The following is a 6,000-nucleotide window of genomic DNA, read 5'->3' as shown; positions in this document are numbered from 1 at the left end:
TTATATGTCCATAATTTTTGCTATTTTCTTTAACATGTTAATCATTGTTATTTTTACATTCTTGTATGCTAATTTTAGTATCTGGATCATCTATGAGTCTTTTTATATTTTTTTTCTTTTCATTTTGGTCATATTTTTTTTTCTCTTTACAAGTCTCATGATTTTTTACTGTTTGCCAGAAATTATGAATAACTACGGAAGGCTCCATATCATGTTCTCTTCCACTAGAGAGGGTTCTCACTTTTTCCTATTAGGCAGATAGGGTGAGGGACTGATTCACCTCAATCCAGTCAAGGATTAGGCTGTCTCAGGGTTGGGTTGCTGTTTCAGTCTGGTTCATCCATATTCTTCAGGCATGTTCCTCACAATCTTTTGACTGAAAGATGGGCAGGTATTCATCTCCTTAGCTCTGAAGTGCTGAAGAAGATTGAGCCAGCTCTGCAGGCTCCTGTTCCAGGGAGTCTCAAAATCTGGCAAATATCTTGAGGAGGAGACCAGTTGAGTAGTTGAGGCTCTTCTCCTTTCCCTGCCTCAGCAGGTCTTCACTTCCTAATCAATAATGCCAGACTGTGGGAGGTTCATTGTGCCTTTTAGAAGCTTTTAACCCAACTCTCCAGCCTCATGAACATTCCAGGAGTTCCGCAAATTTTCCATAGATAAAACTAGCCATCATTAGAGGCCCTTTAAAATTTTAACTCATCACTCCAGCATTGCATGACCACCAAAGTCTTTGGTGATTTCTTTTCCCCAAGCAGAGGCATTCTGTCTAGGTTAGGCCTTATCTTCAGCCTGTGCTCAGCTCACTTCAGAAACATTCTCCTGTCTCTGGAATTTTACTTGATCTAGTCCTCATTCCTTTGACATCCCCTTGTTGCCTTTAAAAAACATGGTTTTTGTAGTTTTTCTAGCTTCTTATTGCAGGAGGAAGACTGACCTGCCATGACCTACAGCTTACCTGTATTGGTTTATTGGTGTATTGGTTTCCTGTGGGTGCTATAGCAAATAACCACAATCTTAGTGGCTTAAAACAACAGAAATTTATTCTCTCACAATTCTAGAGGCCAGAATCTGAAAGCAAGGCAACCTCAGGGCCACACTCCCTCTGGAGGGTCTGGAGGGGGATTCATTCCTTGCCTCTTCTAGCTTCTGGCATTATTTGGTGTTCTTTGGCATGTGGGTACATAATTCCAATCTCTCTCCATCTTCTTCTCACCTTCTCCTCTTGGTCAAATCCCCCTCTGCTTTTCTCTTATAAGGACACTTGTGGTTACATTTAGGGCCCACCCACGTAATGCATTATAGTCTCTTCATTTAAAGATCCTTAGTTTAATCACATCTGGAGGAGAAAAAAAAAACCCTTTTTCCAAATAAAAACCTTTATTCTTATTTTTCAAAAAAGGTAACATTCACAGGTTCCAGGGATTAGGCTGTGGATATATCTTGAGAAGCCATTATCAGCCTACCACATCTGGAATCAGAAGTCCATGATCTGTTTTTTTTTACCTTTATAACTGAAAAATAAAGCACACATATAGAAAATCACATAAAACAAATACATGACTTGAATTACTTTAAGGCCAACACCCTTGAAACGACCATCTAAATCAAGAAATGGAACTTCTCCAGCTAGCCCAGTTCCAATCACAATTGTTTCCCTCTCCTAGAAAATAGCCACTATCCTGACTTTTATGATAATTATCCCCTTGGATTTCTTTATAGTTTCATCATCCAAGTGTGCTTCCCTGGACACTATACTTTAGATTTCCCATTTATTTGATTTTATATGTATTTTGAGTTTTTTAATCTACAGATTTCCTCCTCTAGCCCTTTCTTTTCATAACAGTGTATCTGTTAAAGACCCCAGGATGTTTGATCTGTATACCCTACTTTCTGCCCACAGTCTGGGTTTTGCTGATTGCATACTAATAGTTTAGTTCAACATGTTCCTCAGTCCTCTGCAGTTCCTGCACGTGGACAGCTCAATCCAGAGGTCTGTTCAGACTCAGGTTTGATGCCTTTGGCAAGACGGTAAGTGGTGGTGTGTTTTTTCACCAGGAGGCCCATTGTGTCTGGTTGTCTCTTTTTCTTGTGATGTTAGCAATTGCTTCTGTTCAGTTAATTCATTTGGTATTGCACAATAATGATATTCTAATTCTATAACTTCGTTTTCATTCATTAACGTGAATATTTCCATAAGGGGACACTTTTCTAATCTACTTTTTTGGTTACCCAGTGTTAAGCTCATATAAGAAAGGTCAGATAAATGCTTTATTCTTTCTCTTTAAAGACTTTTAAAATGATTTTGCCCCATCATTATCTAAATGTGACCAGTTAGCATTTTTTGTATTTTTATGAACTCATAGATTTAAACATTCATTCTGATGCTCAAATTATTCCAGATTTGGCCAGTGAGAGCCTTTTCAAACTGGCTTCTAACAGCATTGTAAATCAACTATACTCCAATAAAAATCAATTTTAAAGAAAACTGGCTTCTGGGTCCTTTTAACACGTCCCCATCATTATTTGAGCACATCGTTACTTTTTGGCAAAACAGGATGTTCCAGGCTCATACTTTCTCTGCACCAGCCCTGGAATCAGTCATTTCTCCAAAGGGCCTTGATTCCTTTTAGTGGAAACTGGTATTTATTCCTTTTTTTGTTTTTTTGTTTGTTTGTTTGTTTTTGGCCGAGCAGCTTGTGGGATTTTAGTTCCCCAACCAGGAATCGAACTTGGGCCCTTGGCAGTGAGAGCACAGAGTTCTAACTGCTGGACTGCCAGGGAATTCCTGAGACTGGTATTTAGAAACCAAGATTTAGTCCCTAGGTGAGCTCATTACTGAGATATTGCTGTCCCCGATACCTCTCAGTGGAGAGAGCTATGCACATACATTTACATCAATATTTATTTCTATATCTATCTATCTATTTATTAGTAGATAGTAGATAACTTATTAGTTATCTATCTATCTATCCACTGAAAACTACAAGTTTACACCAGTATCTCCAATTTCAATTCAATACTACTGGACATAACATATTCTAACTTTCTCCCTTTCCATATTTGTTATTCCCTTTTCTGAAAGTGAAAGTGAGAAACCTGGCTCCCATTATCCTCTCTATATATGTAAATCAATTCCCTTATGCATAACCAATCTCCCATCACTGCCACCAACTCCATCCCTTCGCCAATGCCCTCCTCACTCTGCTCCAGCTCCAACATCCTACTGCACCATCCCCTCATGAAGATTTTCTCTGTACCCGACCTTACTATGGACCATCTCTCCAAGTACACACCCCCTTTATCCTACTGTGGCTCCAACAACCTACATCAGGTCACTGTCACTGCCACCTCCCTGCTTAGACGTCTTCCTCACATCTCATGCTGGGCCACTGTGGCTCTGCACCATTTTCTGCTTCACACCTTTGCCTCCCTTCCTTGGTCCCACTTAATGGCTTTGGACTAAATTGTTCACAAAAGGAAGGGTTAGAGGAAAAGGAAAACATACAGATATATTTATTCTTAGTTCTACAAGTTATACATATATTTATATCTCTATCTATCTATCTATCTATCTATCTATCTATCTCTGGCTTACCACCAATCCTTATGTTGATGTTGCTCTAATCATTTTGTTTGTAAAGTTTTTTTCTAGATCCTTCAGGGAGGGCTCATGGAATCCACATTCTCTTAGTTATTGAATACTGGTAACAGTTGTGTTTGCCCTTCAAACTTCCAAGTCAATTTTTTTTAAATTTTATTTTATTATTATTTTTTAATACAGCAGGTTCTTATTAGCTATCTGTTTTATACATATTAGTGTATACATGTCAATCCCAATATCCCAATTCATCCCACCCCAACACCCCCACCACCCCTGGCTTTACCCCCTTGGTGTCCATACATTTGGTCTCTACATCTGTGTCTCCATTTCTGCCTTGCAAACCGGTTCATCTGTACCATTTTTTCTAGATTCCACATATATGCGTTAATATACGATATTTGTTTTTCTCTTTCTGACTTAACTTCAGTCTGTATGACAGTCTCTAAGTCCATCCACGTCTCTACAAATGACCCAATTTCATTCCTTTTTTGGCTGAGTAACATGCCATTGCATATATGTACCGCATCTCCTTTATCCATTCGTCTGTCGATGGGCATTTAGGTTGCTTCCATGACCTGGCTATTGTAAATAGTGCTGCAATGAACATTGAGGTGCATGTGTCTTTTTGAATTATGGTTTTCTCTGGGTACATACCCAGTAGTGGGATTGCTGGGTCATATGGTAATTCTATTTTTAGTTTTTTAAGGAACCTCCATAGTGGCTGTATCAATTTACATTCCCACCAACAGTGCAAGAGGATTCCCTTTTCTCCACACCCCAAGTCAATTTTGCTGGGTATAAAACCCTTAGCCTTGGGACTTCCCTGGCGGTCCAGTGGTTAAGACTCCACGCTTCCACTGCAGGGGGCACAGGTTCAATCCATGGTCAGGAGGTCCCTCATGCCTTGTGGTGTGGCCAAAAAACAAACCAAAAAAAAACCCTTAGCTTACATTTTTTTGCCTTAAGTATGTCTTAGTTATGTTGCCCTAATTTCTCTGACATAAATCGTTCCTGTCAGTCTAATGACAATATAATTTTCCCCCTTTTCTAGGTCACTTGCTCTTTTGGCCTACATGATGAAATAATAATTTTTTCCTTAAAGTTGAATAATTTTACTAGAACAGGACTATGTTGGTCATTCTGAGTTCATAATCTTATATATGCAGTGTGTTATTTCAATATGTAGTGGTTTAATTTTTTTTCCTTGATTTTAGCTTTTAGTATGTATTCTCTATATCCCTTCATTTATTTTCAACTTAAAAAAATTTTACCTTCTATTTCTCTTAAGGCATTATCTATTATATTTACTTAGTCTTATATTCCTTTTAATTTAGTCTTCATTTCTGAAGAGATTTTTTTCCTTTCTTAAAAATATTTATTTTGGGCTGCGTCGTGTCTTAGTTGTGGTGTTCAGGCTCTTCATACGGCACACGGGCTTCTTGGGCTTCTATCTAGTTGTGGTGCACAGGCTCAGTAGTTGCAGCATGCAGGCTTAGTTGCTCCACGGCATGTGGGATCTTAGTTACCCAACCAGAGATTGAACCCGCATCCCCTGCATTGGAAGGGGGATTCTAAACTACTGGACCACCAGGGAAGTCCCAGATTTTTTCTTTTATTTCCAGTTCTTTCCCGAGTTTAGTCACCTAATAGCTGCATTTTCAAATTCTGACTTCTGTTGTTCTTTTATTTCTTACATTATTTTCACAGTATCTTTCAGCTCATTTTGAAATGGTGGATTACAGTCTGTTTTGCTTGTGGACATGACTGTCTGGCGTGCTTTCATTGTCAGTAGAGATGTTATTCTGCTTCTTATTCTCTTTATTTTTGTAATAACTGTGTGGGATTTGCCCTCGATCCTTTGACCCTCTTTTCTTTTAGAAACATTTGTTTTCCTGAACTTTTAGGAGGCAAGGTTCAGGATAGCTTTTCTAACTTCACAGAGCTCCCTCTGCTGTTCTTTTTGTGTAATTTTCAAAAACATGACCAGTTGCTCTCTCAAGATTTCCTAGCTTTGTTCTTCTTCTCCACTTTCATCCAGAGCTTCCTTCTCTTCGTGTGGCTCTGTTGTCCTGTTTTAATTAATTTTTATTCTACTTCCATCAGTTTCTCCTCACTGTGGAACCCTGTTCTAGCAGGAGCCTTGCTGGTCAGTTGGAGAGTTCCTGGGACTTAGACTACTCCAGCCTCTTCAGACCTTACCATGGACTCCTTGCATGTGTCAGCTATTGGACTGGGCAAAGGCCTGCTCTGTTTGAACTGCTGTTTTCAAATTACCCTGTTGTCCTTTCCTGTGAATATCTGTTGGCTCTTTTGGGGTCTGCTGTTCTCAGGTGTGTCAGAGGCCCCAGTGTTTCGCTCTGCTCTCTCCCACACAAATGCTGACAGCACGCCGGTCTTTT

This window comes from Phocoena phocoena, chromosome 1 (genome assembly GCF_963924675.1).
Source record: "Phocoena phocoena chromosome 1, mPhoPho1.1, whole genome shotgun sequence".
NCBI classification, from domain to species: Eukaryota; Metazoa; Chordata; class Mammalia; order Artiodactyla; family Phocoenidae; genus Phocoena; species Phocoena phocoena.
The sequence above is the reverse complement of the archived record's forward strand: the minus strand, read 5'-3'. Positions refer to the sequence as shown.